This window comes from Natator depressus, chromosome 1 (genome assembly GCF_965152275.1).
Source record: "Natator depressus isolate rNatDep1 chromosome 1, rNatDep2.hap1, whole genome shotgun sequence".
In the NCBI taxonomy this organism is placed as follows: domain Eukaryota; kingdom Metazoa; phylum Chordata; order Testudines; family Cheloniidae; genus Natator; species Natator depressus.
Window position 1 is genome coordinate 195,735,428 of NC_134234.1, and position 18,644 is coordinate 195,754,071.

At 40.0% G+C, this 18,644-nt stretch overlaps 1 protein-coding gene across 1 annotated transcript in view; it reads left to right on the top strand.

Moving 5' to 3' along the window:
* The first annotated feature begins 839 nt into the window (after positions 1 to 839).
* Positions 840 to 18,644, top strand: part of COL8A1 (collagen type VIII alpha 1 chain) — a 115,565-nt gene continuing 97,760 nt past the window's right edge. The window contains exon 1 of the mRNA XM_074973509.1: positions 840 to 929. The gene's annotated coding sequence lies outside the window, so the exon portion shown is untranslated. The remainder of the gene's footprint in view (positions 930 to 18,644) is intronic.

Consider the following 18,644-nt stretch of genomic DNA (forward strand, 5'->3'; position numbering starts at 1 on the left):
GAGTGGATGACTACTCTGAATTCACAAAAAGAAAAGGAGTACTAGTGGCACCTTAGAGACTAACCAATTTATTTGAGCATAAGCTTTTGTGAGCTATGGATGTCCCTAGACACTACAAAGTCTGCTCCCACATGTTCTCAAAGCAGTGACTGCACTGAATGAAAAATGCATAATTGTACACAGAAACCACAAGGAGTGTGTTCCTTTTGGTTACATTTGCTTTTTGATGATATGACATGGCAAAAATTGTTTGGAATTTAGACACAAGGACCAATCAAACTGCTCCAAACTAAGGTGAATTCAGCTGGTGCATGCTGCCGCTGCATCAAGAAAAATTCAGGTAGCACAGCAGAGAGAAAATGACGAGTCCTCAGGAATGATGATTCTAGTGGTGGTATGGACTATAAGGAGAGCCCAACCACTGTGTAGTAGGGAATTTCAGGATCAAGGGGCTGCTTTCTTCTATGTAGGAGGATCTATGAAGAGAACTATCTGGTCTTCTGCTAACTACTTTGGATTATTATACTATTGATATAAAAGTCCTTAAAAGTAAGTGAAGTGGGACCTTCATATATGATATACTGGAACAATGTACCAGTTAGAGAGGAATAATATAAATGCTATAATCATGAGTAATAAAAACAAATAAATCAGGCTTTTCTTCCTCTGTGATGCCATTCAAACGCTCTCTCTCTCTCCTTCTCTCTTTCACCCCTCCCTCTCACTCCCTGAAGAACAGAATCTACTATACAGTGCCTTTTGAGTTCTGCCTGCCTGCTTTCTTCACTGCCCACCTACTGTCAGGAGTAGCTCCTCCCACCTGCACATAAAAGCCAAGTGCATGCTACCAGCAGCTGATCAGAGCACTTTCACAGTCCTCCACTGTTGTGACCCAGTCATCTCCTCTCCTTGGAACTTGTGCACTCAAGGTAAGGGTATTGTTACTTCAGGCTTCTATTCTACCAGGCTAGTTTTGAGGAAGTCTTAGTGTCAGCTGAACCACTGTCTTGCTACGTGGTGTTGGTGGAGCTTTTTTCAGATGTCAAGCCATCTGACATTTAGGTTAGTAACTTACTGTTGTTTTAGCAATGAAATGAAAACATTTCTTGCTGAGAAAGACTAACATATGTGACTGGGAAAAGCTTTTCTTTTCTGTTCTGATTGATTTAGAAAAGTTCAGTACTATAGCCAGTCAAATTTTAAACAATTTTTATCCTGTTAATATTTTCCATCTCAGTGAGGGTAGCCCAGTCAAAATTGTCAACAAAAGTGCACTTTAAAGCTGCCTAACATTTTCCATTAAAATATACAGTACACTCAAAAGGCCTGCTGGTCATTTGGGGATGTTTTTGAAATGTACAAGACAGCTTCAGCAAATCTTCTGATCCAGGTTTTACTGCTTTGGAAAGAAACATATTTGAACTACTGCCTTCACAGAGGAACAATAATCAGGTGGATGTTAGAAAGGGGGGAAGGAAATTCACCATCTGGTACTAAACATGATTTAAGAACATATTTCTAGAGCAAAATTCCACCTCTTGCAACAGGACATTATGTATAAAAGCACTGTGTTGATGAATTTCATTATATCTATAGCTGTTTGAACTATGTTTCTATATGACATATAAAGTTGTCTTAATATATCTTTTTTATATATATATTTCAAATGTTATAAGAAGAGAATACTAAAGAGATCAAATATTTTAGCCTAAATGAGATAGTTAAGAAGCTAAACATATTAAAGCTAAAAATGTTTTTTAAAAATGTTTTTACTTTGCTCTCTGTTCATCTGTCCAACCTCCCAGAGATGAATCTAAATGATCTGTACCAGTTTCTCAAGTTGTGAGTCAGGGTATTTTTAACACACGGTCATCTGTTTAAATAAATTCCATCATACAAATCCTAATCCTAGAGTGCCTCCATAGTATTCAGCAATGAGAGAGATCAGGAATTAATATTATATGAACAGTAGATGTTGATTGTACCTACTATGCACATACTCTGTAGGCAGTACATTTCTGCAGTTAAATGCTGGTATTTTCTTCATTGTAGCCAAAGAGCTCCTTTTCAAGTAATGCTTTGCTTTCTTTCCTGAGACTTTTTTTTTTTTTAAGACAAAATGTCTTTTTATAAATAACCACCTCTGCACAATAGCTACAAATACAGTAGCTACGACAGGGTTTTATAACCTCAGCATAACTGTTCATGCTACTGTTTTCTGTGTAGTGGATCTAGGAGATCTGTCCTACATCTTACGCATTATCTATTTTATCTTTTAAATGAGTATAAAAAAAACCCAAACATCTTCAACTGCTTCCTTGAAAGGTTACATAAGTGTTTAAAAAAAATCAAAAAACCCTGAGGTTGCTACTAAGAACCAAATACAGTACATTCCACAGCATGCTTAAGTTGGAGTAAAACCTGTTCTTTTTGAAAAACAATTAATCCACCTAAACTTCCTCCACGAGACTTACAAAGAAAGCCTAACTGACATTCTAACACTGTGTTGCAAATTCTTATTTCCTACTTTACATCTGGTATTTTTGTACGGAAGACCATAGGAAATAGAATGTTAAGAATGTATTGTTTGTAGAATTTAGCTTAAAATAAAATCCTACCACGAAGTCTCGGTTCTCATGAACTGTGTTGCCTTACCTGTTAGAGCAATTCCCAGGAAGAAACACAGCACAAAATACATTTGGCACAGGACATTTGCATGCACTGAAGTACCTTTTAGTAGAGATTGCGGTGAAATGTGTTATTTTTGCATACGAAAATACATCCTAGAACATATCATAAAAACTGTGTGTCTATTTAAACTGAACTAGAATCTCCTGAGGGCAATTTATCCTTTAAAATGGGCAGTTAATTCAGCTGAGCATCATTTCATAGCATTGGACTAAGGAAAGTTGAATGCAGCAGGGATCCAAGAGAAGTTACCCTTCTAGACATGCGCTGTCAAGGTTTGTAACACAGCCCTCATTTTTCCTGGTACTGAAATGAAAACTGATTTTTAGAAAGACCAATTTCTGCTCTGAGAGCAAATAATACGGTTCAGTTTGAACACCAAAAGCACACCCATAGATGCACCCAGTCAGTGCTTAATTTGTAATGAAAGAGGTGCTGTGGCTCAAGTTTTTTATATTCAGATCCGATGCAGCAAGCCCCAAGGTGCTAGGGCTATCGACTGCCAAGCCTAGAAGCGCTGGGGCTCCACCGTGGCAAGCCCTGGCACAAATTAAGCACTGCACCCAGTCTTTTAAAAACAGTAGTGCAGATACATTAAAAAAAAATGGAAGTGGCAGTGAAAACAGGTGCTCAGATAGGAGTGCAATGACCATGGTATAACCCCCCCCGAGTTGAGAGAATGCATTAATCTTAAAGCCACATTGAAGGGACATAATGAAGATAGAAAAATGTTGGGGTGGACATGTCCAGTCTTTCCCTGTAGTGGCTGCACCTATATTTTAATACTATTCATTGAGGGACTGATCTGAAGTCCATTGAAATCAATGGGAAAACTCCCACTGATGTCAAGGGGCTTTGTACCAGACACCTAGTTACACAGGCTAAACCATATACTTACTCTGTAGATACTAATCACCATCACTGCGGTATCAGAGAGCTTCATAAACATTCATGAATTTATCCTCACAACACCTGTGTAAGATAGGGAAGTATTGATCCCCTTCCTTTTTACAAGTAGGGAATGGAGGCACAGAGAGACTAAGTGACTTGCTCATGATCATGCAGGAAATCTGTGGCAGAAGAGGGACTTGAACCCAGTTCTTCAGGGCCCCAGTCTAGTGCTTTAACCAGAAAATCATCTTTTCTTATCCACTGTGCATCCCCCGCTTTGGTTCCTTAGGCCTGAGCCACCTCAGGCAAAATGCGCAAACACAGGTCCCTCTATCTACAATCAATAGCCAAGAAATTGTGTGTGATACACACATACTACAGTTGGTACTTGACAACTAAGTAATGATAAACCTTAAAAATTAAGTTCATATAGAAAGTGGGAGGTGTTTATGCAAAATTATTTATATGCTGAGTATTACATGCATCATGTTATTTGTTATGAGTTTGCACGATAGCATGGTAATTAGATTAATATTTTTTGGGAGAGATTGGCACTGGGGTGAGAAATATGGGAGCAAATTTCTATCCTCTGCCCGTTTATAGTCTTTGGCGGTGCTCCTTGCTATTGTGCAATGCAATTCCAAAGCACCCATTCTTTTTACACTCTCTCCCTGGTGACATCTCTGTAACTGACATGATAATACCAAAAAAATTCTTTCCCCCTTTGCCCTTTCCCCTAAAGTCTGGATTCCCAAAGCCCGTTTATGGGAGCACACAATTTTAACATTGAATTTCTACAACTGCACTGTCCTAAAAGAAAGGTGGAGGGGAGAATCAATGTCTCATGAATTTTGAGCCTCCTCCTCATGTGCAGTGTGTAAACTTGAAATACTCTTTCCCTGACCCTCAGCTCCCTGAAAAACAGCATGTGGGAAAGAACTATGGCTCCCATATCTGTGTCCAAAATGGTGGATAAAATATGAGGAGACAAATGAGAGCATCAGACTCTGGTTGGCTGTTGGCATATGCGACAGTCCATAGTTCTGTGGAGAAATATTTATTTGGGAGGAAACTGAAGTGAGCTAGTGCTGCCTGTCCCCATTTGTTGGATGTCTATCATATGCTGATGTTTGGTCTAAGAAATAATTGTCATAGTAGCCTTTGGGGATACTGTCTCCTCTTTTTTTAAAACAAAAGTTTTCACTGTGGACATGGAGCACTGGGACAGAACTCTGAGCGTGTGAGACAGACAATTAAAAGATCAGTAACACTAATAAGAAATGCTATTTATTAGAATAGGAAGAACCAAGACCAAGCATCTGGTGCAAATGACCTGGTGAAGGAAGGTAGCAGTTTGTAATGCACCTTGAAGTACCGCAGTATAAGCTAAGATACAGGTATAAATGTAGAGTCTGCAAAGGAATCAAAGAGCTGCGAATCGGTTTGAAACAAAAGGGTTTATAGAGATTATAATGAAATTGACCGAGGGACTTGAGTGCTGACTGTGGAGAACTAGCCTGTACCTCTCGGATTTGTACCCTGAGAATCATGTGGGTGTTTCCGTGGTCTATATTATTACTGCATTTATGGATCTGGGTTAAGGCACAGGTTTGTTAGTTCTATTGATCAACTTAGAAAAACACCCTTGAGTGCGAGGGGGAAAGGTTAACTTGTCCATCCGTATTCTACAGCTCCGGGGGAGAGGAGGGTATTCTGTTCAGTTTGGGGGAAATGACCAGGCTACTTTGCCACTGTCTAGCTGCAGACACTGCAGAGAGAGCAAGCTATTCACTTCTGCAGCAGGAGTAAGTAGCACCCAGGCACCCTATCTACTCTGCAGTATACAGACAGAGCAGCTCAGGAATTTTTCACCCCTCTACCATCACTTCATTTTACACATCTCAGCCAGCAAAGGGCTGAATTTTACCCTGAACTTTAACATCCACACGTTTTGCTATTACTACTCAGTTTCTTGACATAAAAGCGACTCTGTGTTCCTGGATTCTTTGCCCTTCTGGGAGATAATTTTCTATTCTCACAAATGTTGCACTTCTAAGAATAACATTTGGTCATCAGATTATTAGGAAGGGCTATGCGAGGCAACAAGAAAGGACAGTGGAACATTGGCTGCTTGTTCCATTTTTTATTAAAATTAAGGAGATTTAAAATAATAAATAACTATATTGAATGCTTCCTAATTTTCCTGCTGTGATATACTGGGATTATGTGAGTGAATGATGTTGCCCTCTTGTGGCATGTCCTCAAAGAGGATAAGGGATCTACTACTGGCAGCAGCCAAGGGAATTCTTCTTTTGCTTAAGTCAGTGGTTCTCCACCAGGGGTACATATACTCGGGGGGATAGGCAGAGGTCTTCCAGGGGTATACCAGTTTATCTAGATATTTGCCTAGTTTTACAATAAGCTATATGAAAAGCACTAGCAAAGTCAGCACAAACTAAAATTTCATACAGACAATGAATTGTTTATTCTGCTCTATCTGCTATACACTGAAATGTAAATACAATATTTATGTTCCACTTGATTTATTTTATAATTATATGGTAAAAATAAGAACATAAGCAATTTCTCAGTAACAGTGTGCTGTGACACTTCTGTATTTTTATGTCAGATTTTGTTAGCAAGTAGTTTTTAAGTGAGGTGAAACTTGGGGGTACACAAGACAAATCAGACTCCTGAAAAGGGTAAAGTAGCTTGGAGAGCCACTGTTAAGTTGTACAGGACTACACATATGCACCTGACTGACAGAATTCTATCCCAGGAGCCCCATGTGTTTGAGCTATATAATAGCTAGGCCTGATCTCTGCAGTCATGGATACACTACACACCAATAAATAATTCTGCTTGGTCTTTATTCATATATTACTGAAACGTAGCAATGCTTTCTCATATTACTTTGGTGTATAATGAATTTAATCTGTCAACTGTATGATCGGATTGTATCACCATTTCGCAAATGGGCATCTTTTAATGTACTAAGATCTGGTGCAAAAGTTTATATTTCATGGCAGAAGCCAGCTAAATAAAATTCAGTGCATCTGGCACGTAAGGGTAAGCTGCTGAGGGGTTAGATGTAAGCATCTCTTCTTGAAAGTAAGTGTGAACCAGTGCCCTCTTCTAGATGGCAGGGTGTTGGGAATGGGGTGGGGGAGGGAAATCAGACCTGTTTGAGTGTTTATCAGTTCCCTCTGCTGGCTGCAGAGCCTACAGTTTGTGGAGCAGCTGTGTTTGTCGAGGCAAAAGGTCGTAAATCCTATTCCCAGTGCTGCATGTATGCAATAAGCGGATGACTGTGGTGTCTGTGCATGTATGTGGACATCATTCATTACAGGGTCTCATCCACACCTACACCGAGTTCAGCAGAAGGGCACTCAAAAATAATACTGAATTCCAAGGAGGTTAGAAACATTCTGTCAAGCATCTCACATCTTGCCAGCCCAGTGATTTACCAGACTGTTCAGTTACTGCATCCCTCCATCATGCATAATATACTAAAACCACACCTTGTACCTCTTCTCCAAGAGGACAGTGTATGTAGCGATTACACACTGATTTTTCAAAAGGTTTCTTAAAGTATTGTCAGTCACTAACATTCTAGGCCACCCCAAAGTGTAACGTTTTAAAATTGCTATAAAAAGTCCATATTTACAGATCATTAAACAGATGACACTGGGGGAGAGCATCCCAACCCAAGCTCATCTTCCCTGACCACCTAAGGAAAGTCCTGTGTAAACAGCTTATGCTGCCTGTTGAGAAGCTCAATACATTTCGGCTATTTCAGACCAAGCTGGATGGGTGGGGGTGGGAAAGCAAGTTCCACAGTCAAGAGGTTTTTGCTGAGAAAAATCTAGTCACCATGCCCCAGATGAACAAATCTAGGGACTCTCAGATCAAGCATCTCAGTTGATCTCAACTGCCAAGGATATCATGGAGAGAGAGGTGGCATTTAGGGTACACAGGACCCAATTCACAAAGGGCACTATAAGTCAAAACTAACACAATGAGTAGAAGCCAGAAATAAACATCTGTACTGTCCACTCCCTGCTAAGTGAGCGGGGAGCCTCATTCTACACGACAGCAGCAATCTTCTCTGGAGGTGAGGAAGGCACAGATAACTGTGGTATGGTCTGCACTTGACCTTCAAGTTAAGAGAACTTGGAGAAAAGCATTTTTGGCCACTGCTGCTACCCACACATCCAAAACTCAATCAAGAGCCCAACAAGACCCCTTTTGTAATGAACTGAAGTAACAAAAAGATATTACAACCTCTCCAATAAAGGTACTGATATTGCCTCAGAATTATTCAATGTAATTTTTAAAAGAAGAGAATTGAAAATGGTAAGGTCCCATGGCTACTCAAATTGTAGACCATCAAATCTGACTGAAGAAAGCTAGGTAAAAATTCAGTTCTCATAGCCACACAAATGATCGCTGCTCTGCTGTTCTGTTCTCCCCACCTTGCATGGAATTCCAGTCAGCACAGGATATCAGAGCTGATCTCTTTCCTGGCCTGGAGAGTAGAATTTTACTCCAAATTTGGCTTAATTCCCCCGAACCCTCAAAACTGTTCAATTGCTCAGCATTTCTATGGACAGTGAAATCAGTGATCCTAGTCCATCTCTCAGCAGACACAGGTCACTATAATAAAACCAACAAATGCGGTCCTTTTTGGCAGCCTCAGCAGAGGAATTACAAGGTGGTCACTCTGCATCAGGGTTGAGGAACAGAAGCAGTCTAATGGGGGAAGCTTACATTGCAGTGTCCTTACTTTACCTGTTTTGTGGATGAAGGGAAAACTTAAATCTACAGAGCAGTTAATTCAGTACCTCCCACCAGCACTAAAATCCACATAAAATACATTTTAAAAAATAAAAAACAGCACTCTGAGCTCATTCCCTTTCAACCAGTGGCTAGAAATTACCATAGTAGCACATCACGTTGTTTGCTGGGGGAAAAAAATGACACTTTAGGCCTTTAGGAATAAATCTTTTTGTGCTTTAACGGTTCCAAAAATGTCAGGGCTTGTCAAGACATTTTTGAAATAAAACCAAAGCAATGTTAGTAAGTGAACTTTCCAAGGCAGCTCTGGCCAAAACTGATTCTTAGATTTCTGTTAGTAATAAACTGCCTCTGTGGTTGCTGGTCAGGTAGGGAGGAGCACTGAGTAGGCCAAAGCCACATTCTGGTCAACCCAAAAGAATAGAATAAGAGCCCACAAATTGCATGGAGCACTCCAATGAATGGAGAGACTCCTGCCAGCCCTGCTCAAAGGTGTTTGGAAGGGGGAGAGGGGAAGAGCAGGGGAGGTCAACCAAATCTAGCTTTTCCTCTGAAAATGGGAGACAGAACCTATCCCTATCTTCTGTGATCATTCCCAGGGATCACTTTAACCTATTTCGAAACCAAAACAATTGCCCAGGGAACAATTTCCAGTGTGTAGCTGTAGATGACTTGTAAACACTCGACGATTGTATACTTCAAATATCACTACCTGCCTGCAGGATCATAGTCACTACTGTACTTGTGCACTTTTTAGCAGTCCCCGTGTGAATGGGCGAGACCGTGACCATAAGGGTTCATGTCAAGGCCTTGCTGATGAATAGCACTACAGTATTTTCTCCAGTGAAGGACCCTGAACTGGCAGGAAGATGTCCAAGATGGAGTGAGAGCTGGAGGTCCTTTCCTCCTCCAGTTGCCATGGTCCAGATCACTTCTTCCTTGGGAAATACCTATAGGAAGGGAAGGAACCTAATCTATCGCCCCAAAGGTTCCTCCTGCAGCCAAAGGCAGTTCTGTGCCTGTCATGGAGACTCCTACAATTCTCCCCAGTTCCACATACCATGGCTCTATTTGAGCTATGCTATGCTGTCTTTCACAGTTGCCATTGCCTGAGAATTCCCAGTGCCCAACCAGAGAGATGCCTATAGACCGTTATTTGCTCTCTCAGAAATGACATGCTTTATTGTGTCAGTGAGGCCCAGATCCTTAAAGAGATTTAGGCTCCTAACTTCCATTGATTTCAATGGAAGTTGAGTAACTAACTACCCTTGAGGATCTAGGCCTACATGCTTAAGCCATCACTGACCCAAACATCTTTTTATTGTGCCGTAAGTTTGCATACGAAAATTAGTTGCTGCCCATGTTCACTAGCCAAAGTCCATAGTCATATGAAATTGGAAATAATATCCATGCATCATTTCTTGTAGTAAAACTGCATCTTGAAAAGCAAGGCTGATTTTTGGGCACAGGGAAACAATCATTTGAAGACCTAAAATTTCTGTTTTTTTGCCACTGTGAAACTACCAAATCATTTTTAAGGTTTTGTTTTTTAAAGACCCAATGCACTTTGATCGTTGACTGTAGATTGTTCATGAGCAGCCAGTTGCAAATACTTAGCCCCTGAAATACAAAGTGTTGGTTAATTTTGATAGGGCATATAGCTTCTATGCTCTCTGTTTCCCAATTGGATAAAGATAATTCTTTGAATCAGATTTCAGAAATAAATACTCCCCTTAAGGAGTTCAGAATTCACTTGCAATGAGCATCCTCTAATATTCACTTGAAATGTTGTTTCCAACACCATTCCTAACACTAATCTAGAATATTCACTGAAAGTCAACACAAAACACAGGCAAAAAAAATAGAATTATTTATGGGAGCATATATTTGTGGACAGTTGGAGATATTCTCCCAGCTGTTGTGCCTTTATTCTTGCTACACATTGTTTGTTATGTGAAAATGAGGAAACACACATACACACACGTATATATAAAAATCCATTAGGTGTATTTTGACAGATGTTCTTGTAACTCAGTGAAAATTCATAGACAAAAGACCTGATTCTTCAAAGTGCTGAGCTCGTGGATACTGCAGTCCTTAAATTCCCACTGTAGCTAACGGGGCGTGAAGTTACTTAGCATTTCCGCAGAGGCACTCAGCACCCTGTAAGCTCAGATCCAAGAAGCACCATCCCATCCTTTCCTCCTTCCCTTGCTCCACCACATAAGATAACAATCATTGTAATAAGAAACTTTTTGTCTCGCTGAGTTGTTTAAAATCACTCCTCACTCTATAAAACACTCTTGTACAATGTTGCTTATACTGTAGTAAACTTGACTCTCAAAACTGTTACAATAGCACGGTTTTATTTCACTAGATATTTTAAAACACAGGAACGCTTGTCACAATACTGCTGTGCTCTTCTGCTGTTTTTATCCTGACACTGGTAGAAGTACAGCAGAACCTCAGTTACAAACACCTCGGAAATGGAGGGTTTTCTTAACTCTGAGCAAAATGTTATGGTTGTTCTTTCAAAAGTTTATAGCTGAACAATGACTGAAACTTTGAAACTTTACCATGCAGAAGAAAAATGCTGCTTTTAACCATCTTAATTTAAATGAAACAAGCACAGAAAGTTTCCTTACCTTTTCAAATATTTTTTTAACTTTCCCTTTTTTTTTAGTAGTTTAACACACTACTGTACTGTATCTGTTCTTCTTTCTTTTTTCCTTTTTCCCGCTTTTTGTTGTTTTGGTCTCTGCTGCTGCCTGATTACGTACTTCTGATTCCAAAGGAGGCGTGTGGTTGACCAGTCAATTCATAACTGGTGTTCGTAACTCTCAGCTTCTACAGTAACACAAGACTTGCTGTGTAATTCTTCTTGCACAGCATTTAAGTTTCTACATTATGGAGGGCTGGGCTGAATTCAAGACTTGAATGAGAAATCTGTAGGGAAAACTCGGGTGCCACAGGAAGTGGTTTTAGCAATACACTAGGTGGTGCTTTTATCTTGGAGTGAGCCTGAAGCAATGAATGTCCCAGCATGGCACTAGGGGAGATGGGCTGCTGGAAGTGCCACCTGCTGTCTGACATGTGAAACTACAGTTTTCAACCGTTGTCTTCTATTGACCTTATGGTACTTTTCACAAGACTAGAGGACTTATTGTCATCATCATGGCCAAATTCCAATGTGGGTATTTATTTTGCTTCCGTAGAAACCACATGTAATTTACATTGGACACAACATTTTGGTTTTTCACTTCCTGTCCTAAATTGCTTTGTGGTATTGCTATGCACTGTAAAATATTTGCAGCATTCCTCCACTTGAATGATAAATGGTTATTATCCAAACCCGCCTCTAATCCCAATGGACAGCAAAGGGGCCAAAAAGAGCAGTGGTCCTAAAATTGTCATTCTCCCTTCCCTGAAAACACTGCGCATTTGAGGCATCTTGTGTTTTGCAGATGTAGCCAGAAGACAGCCATTACGCATGATATCCTTCAGCAGACCTATGAGAAAATTCTGTGTAGCGTTATCTCGGACTGTTCTGATAGTGCCAGAGGGAAGAGAATAGAAACGTGAGGTGTGACCCATCTGTAGGAAGGAAGGTAATGGTACCATGACTCATGTGAGACCCATGCTTCCAGGAGAAGAAGAGGTGTGGGGAGTTGGAAGACCAACCAGCAGATGCCCCTGTTGATAGCATATGCTACAAGAAACACAGAATCTTCCAGATCTCCCAGTTTGGGGATATACCAAGCCTCTAGTGAATGAAAAATGGCTCATTTCCTAAGCCAAGATGGTCTTTGAGTTAAAAATGAAAAAAAAAGTGAGGAATTACAATTTTTGCGCATCTGATATGAAAATAGCCAATTTTTGATAGAAATGCTGAATAAAGCAAATCTTAAAGGTGGGCTTGTAAAATCAAGTGAAAGAAAATGGCAAGTAGGATGGTATTTAACCATTTACCCTGTGCTCCCCCATCTGTTTGTCATGTTCACTTGTCTCTTGTCTTAAACTTAGATTATGAGTGCTTTGGGGCAGGCATTGTCTTTTTGTTGTGTATTTGTATAGCGCCTAGCACATTGTGGCCCTGGTCCACCAGTGAGGCCCCTACGTGCTTCTACAAGACAAATAATAATAATAGATGAAAAATCTGCAAAACAGCAGAAGTGTGAATTTCACATAAAGCTAGCCCTGACTCCCAGTATCCTGCTGCAGTCCCTTGAACACACTTCTGCTAACACAGATGATTGGTATGTCTGGAAAGGTATTATACTAAAAAGTGCAACTCCCTCCCCTTGCTGAAGAAGCATCTGAGCATCTTACATACAGTAGATCAATGAACTTATCCTCACAAGCACTCTGGGAAATAGTATTACCCCCATTTTACCAGAAACTGAGGCAGAGTGAGATGCGGGACCAGATTTTCAAAACAGCTCACAGACGGATTTTCAAGCGCTCAGCACCTGCAACTGGGGCAAACAGAAGAACTCAATTCCCACAATAGGCCTCTCAATAAGAGCCATTTTTACACAGGTGCTCAGCACCCCAGCAGCTCCCACTGTGACACTTGTGGCCAGATTTTCCAAAGAGCTTCTTCAAGCTTGCCTAAATGGAAGCTTTGCTCTTTTGAAACTCTGACCCCATCCATTTATGGGTGCCTGCGCAGTTTTGAAAAGTCTGGCATAAGTGACTTGGTCAAAGATGCAGAGAAGCCTATCAGACCTCAGAACAGAATCCACCTCACCTAATCCCCAGTCCAGTGCCTTAGCCACAAGCCTGTCCTTTTTCATCAGCAAAAACAGGAAAGGCTAAATGTGGGCAAGAATCACAATGCCAAATAACTGGTGATACCGATGCCTGCCAAGAAAAATGTCCGGCTACCTGTGGGTAAACCAGACAGCCTCATTGTGGTACCTCCTTGAGAAAGGACTACAGCTAAGAATGATGCCAGCATCTGCCAATTAGCGTTATGTTGTTTCCAGGTGCGGCTATTCCTTTCTGGGACCATACTACATATTGTACGGTCTCTATCAGCCTCAGATTTCCAGACACCCTTAGGTAAGATGACACTGGCTAGTATAATGGTTAAACGGTGGTCGTGTCGGTAAAGATCACGGTTTTCATTGACTATTTCCTTCATTTCTGAACATGAGCAACCACTTAGGTGCAGTTGTGCTGAATACTTAGGAAGACGCATACACTGTTCTTGTCTAGGCTATGGCTGTGCAGGAGCAGCAGTCTCCTCACAGGAGTTTCTGTCGGCTGCACAGCTGAGCGATGTTAGAGGTTGCCCTAACCGACACATGTGGATCTGCATCTGGCTTTTGAATACTCCAAAGTGTGCATGTGTGTTTGTCTGTGTGAGGGAGAAGAGCACTCAGGGTTTATTTTTTAGCCTCTATAAAGTCATGGGCCACGTGCAAACCATGGACTCAGATTTCAAATCACCACAGAGCCTCAGGATTCCTTCTCTAAGCTATACTATCCAAACTGGCACATGTTGTTCCAGTCTCTCTTGCCTAGAGTCTACTGTGTGGACTATCATAGGGTTCTGTCCAGGAGATTAAGCTTGCAGCCAGCAGTATCTGCCTCAACCTCTCCTCCAGCATCCAGACCATCTCAAAAGTTGATGATCTAATACAGTTTGGTAATACAAAAAATGAGATGTTCCATTACTAATAAACTTTTTAGAATGTAGACCAGCTAAAATGTCATATAACAACTGTTGATCAAAAATGCTTACAAAGAAATAAATTCATAAAACAACTCTGACTAAACTATTGTTGGGGGCTGAGCTCACTCTATATAAGCCAACATGTTCAGCTGTGTCTTGTCCAGTCACAGCTAAACACAGCTAAGTTTATTTAGTGGTATTGGAAAAAACTCTCAACTGAAAAAAAAAAGAGATCTATTTTGCTAATAAGTGTCCGGACTATGTCTAGCAATGAGCGTGAGAGTTTGTTCTCTGCCCTACAGACAATACACAAGTTATAGTACACGTAGGATCACGATAGCTGTCAGCATTTAAGCATTAACTAATTACACTTTGGGTCAGATTCCGAACTCTGTTACACCAAAGTAATTGAAATCAGAAGCTGGACTCCTGGGGGGTAGTGTAGGTAAATATTACTACCTCATCCCTTTTACTGATGGAGCAACTGAGGCAGAGAGGTGAAACTGCCAAACTTGAGATACCTTAAAGGTACTCAATTTTCAGAATGAGGGTGCTCAGCACTGGTTGAAGATCAGGCTCCTTTAAGGTATATCAAATCACTAGTCACTTTTGAAAATCCTGGCCTTGATCTTGTGAGAACCTTAGCTTAGTTTCTAACCCATGGAGGTGCATGTTAGTTTAGCTAAGCGTCAGCGAAACCTCTAAATTTACCTTGAACAGAACCAAATTTCCAGGCCTTGAGCGATTCACCCCTTATTTAAATGACAAAGCAAACTGCTGACCTGTGCGTCTCATTAACTTCATATTGCTAAATAAATTACTTTAAAATGTTTAAACTTAGCTATGAGAATTACAAAGAGAGAAAAAGAATGTTCTGTATACAAAACCAGAAGCTGCTCTATTAGAAATAAATAGAGTTTGCTTGGTATTAGGAACATAGGAAATTCCATTCAAGAACAGACAAATGGCACATTTTGTCTGGTATCCTGTGTCTGGCAATGGCGTCTACCCGATGCCTAAAATACTTGGCTTTCTTGGGCCCACAGTCCCTCCTGTTCTATCTACCATCAAGGTTACAAATCAGAGTTTCCTGACTTCCCTAATAAGTATATCTTTCTCTGTTGCTTGCAAGAGATTGTAAGATGGGGGCATGGACCAGAGCAGCATGTGTTCCCCCTGCATGAGATCTGTTACAATGGCTGGTATTGAAATGGGGCAGGACCTGCCCTTACCCCACTGCCAGCATTGCTAGAGATCCCCAATCAGGGAGCACAAAGATCAAGATTATGCCTGAACGTGGGTTAAGGGGACAAAATTCCTTGAACTCTTCCCCACCCCCACTTGCACACTGGCAGAGAGACAGGTGTTATCTGGCCCTTAATTAGCAACCATTTTTCTGCCAAGGTCCAGACCCATTAACAGGACTCTAGTGTATTAGTCATATCTATATGCATAGTTTGTGTGAGAAGAGTCAGTTTTAGCCCTGCCCTTGGTCCTGTGGTTTCTTCTTATACAACATTTAAGATTCTGTACCAGGAGGGCTGAGCTAAATTTAATACTTGGATGAGAGATCTGTGGGGAGAAGTCAGGGGCTGCAGAAAATGGTGTTAGCAATGCAGTAGGTGGTACAATAAATTTTATTGCATGCATCTGAATTTTAGCAGTTCAGTAGGTGGTACATGTGAAAATCTATAACAGTGCAGATTTGTGTCAAAGTATGTGGTGGAATCAGATTCCAACCAAATGTCATTAGGGAAAAGGGTGAGACAAACAAACACCTGCCACTCTGACCAAAAAGTCAGATTTTACCCCATGGTTTCATTAGGTGAAGTGTTGGTCAAGTGGCCATTGTACTCTGTAAATTCCACCACTAAAAAGACCACAAAGTCTAGAACATAAATCACATTCATTGTTACACAGATTAAATTTAGTTCCAGCTATATAATGTTAGAACCTTCTCCACGTTATTTTTTGCTTGAATACTATTTGTTTTGCTTGTGCAACTCTCTAACGAAAGTGACTATTCTTTAGTAGAGTGAAAATATGGGAGTCAGGACCCCTGGATTCTACTCCCAGACTTGCTGCTGACTTGCTGGTAAACTTGGGTCAAATCACTTAACTTTTTATGACTCAGTGTCCCCATCTGTAAAATGAGGATGTTTATACTTTGCTTATCATGTAGGAGTGTTGTGAATTTTAATTAATTAATATTTATCAAGTGCTTTGAGATCTTCAGGTGGAAAGGGCCATAACACAGTATAACTTTGATTCAGTCAAATACAGTATTGATAACTTCTTTACTGAAAATGATATAAAAACAAATAAATTTCTTTGCTTCAAATCTTCTCTTGACAAGTAACATAAACACCCCTTCCAAAAGCCAAACACACTGACTCATGTCTTTAAGTGTTATGGTAAATTTGTTCTTTTATAACATGTATTAGTTAAGTTTTGAACTTCTGTTTTTTTGGAAAAGCCATAGCGGAAAAATATTTTCATGGAGTGCACATTCCAGATCTGTCGACTGTTATTAGTTTTTTAGAAAAAATCCACTTAGGTATTACTTCGATTGAGGCAATTTGTTGTTAAATTTTGTCTCTCAGTTTTCCAGCTCTTGCTCATTCAAATCTTTCAATACTTTAAAAAGAAAAGGAGTACTTGTGGCACCTTAGAGGCTGTAGCTCACGAAAGCTTATGCTCAAATAAATTGGTTAGTCTCTAAGGTGCCACAAGTACTCCTTTTCTTTTTGCGAATACAGACTAACACGGCTGCTACTCTGAAACCTGTCAATACTGCTACTATCTCCATTACTGGATATTGAGATTGGACAGCAGAAGTCATTCAAATATTGTCCTACTGATTTTAGGTCACTTGCATACTACAAGTTTATTTTGCAAAAGCATTGTAAACATTTCCCCGCTACCCACCCACTTAATTTTTTTTCTGGTCAAAATGTCACAGCTGTGAAATATAGTGACAGATGACCCCAAAAGCATGAAATATGACTCATTTTGCTAAATGACAGAGGGATTTTGGCCCTATTCATCCATATAAATATTACAACAGTACATTATTTAGGGATGAGCACATTAATTCTAGTTTTGGAAGCAAGTACAAGTGTCAACAACGTCCCCTGTGAGAAGACGACACCAGTAAGGCCTGTTTGAAATTGAAGTACATATATCAGCCTTTCACAATGATCTTCTGCCCCAAAATAGTTTCCCATGTCTCCTCTCCTACCAAATACTACCAATTATGTCATTAACTAGCTAGCTGCAAATTCAGCTGTCTCGCTGTAATTGGGACAAACGACTAGAACCTATTGTCGTATACTGTTACAAAACTCAGGAAAACTGTAGTTCTCACTTTGATACCCTCTCAGGGTTTCATGTTTCTGCAGATACAGCTGAGTGATGCATGGAGTCAAATAATCCCATTGGTGTAAAGAATTAATCATTTTCAGGCAAGACAAAGTGGGTGGAGTCACTGTGGGTTAGGGATCCAGACAAAAGAAAAGAGAGACAGACAGGTATCAGAGAAAGATTGGTCACTGGTAACGGGATATTATAAATGTATTTAAACAGGCTGCCTCAGACTAAAATTTCATAATAAACTAATGAAAATCTAACACTGGGCAAGAACAGAGCTGGCACTTAATGCTTTGAGGCTATTTAAAGCCTTGTGTTTAGGCAAACACTTATTTTTTCAGGGGTTAATAATATTTCCTTTATTAACTTAATATTTTTTCTGTCTTAAAATTCATCATTTTGAACCACTGTGAGAATAACTAGTCCAAAATCTGAACTGTTTGTGTTATCTTTCTGTTGTTAATAGTTCTTAAATTACACTTCACTTTCCAATCAGAGCCTGCTGCACCAATTTCTTTTGAAGTAAGTCCATTGTACAGTACCAATGGATCTCATCTGAGTTAAAATGCACAATATGTTGTATGGGCAGTAAAAAAATAAGGTATCTTGACTCTCAAACTAGGTTGAATCAAGAGTTTTAAGAATAATCAAAGCCATATTTTTCTAGCAAGCAGAACCAATAAACGTATAGCTACTTTTTAATTTTTTTAAAAATAAACTGCAGTCTCTCATCCAAGGAACACTAAAATACTAGCTTTGTGTTGGATCAGTGTAGAGCAAAGTAAGAAATTATGCATAACTGAAATAGGTGTATTAGAAATTAATTGTATAAACTTCCCATTAGAGCATGTTAAGTCTTTAACTCTGCAGTACTGGAGCTTTATATATCCTTCCTAATGCACTTTGGAGACTTTGCATGCCTCTGTATAGGTGGTATGGTTTAGGGAACAGGACTTTACTGATTATTTTTCAGTTACTAAAACAAACAGGATTATATATAACACATACATATGGGTATACACACACACTTTCAATAAAGTCATACGCTAAATATCTTGGGCCAAATTCTATTCTCAATAACACCAGCAGATAGGCCCTAATCCTGCAAAAATTCATGCATGTGAGTGAAAGAACTACTCACATGTGTAAAGTTAGTCCAGTGGGACTACTCATATGTGTAAAGTTACCTGTGTATGTTAGTTTTTACAGGATCAGGGCC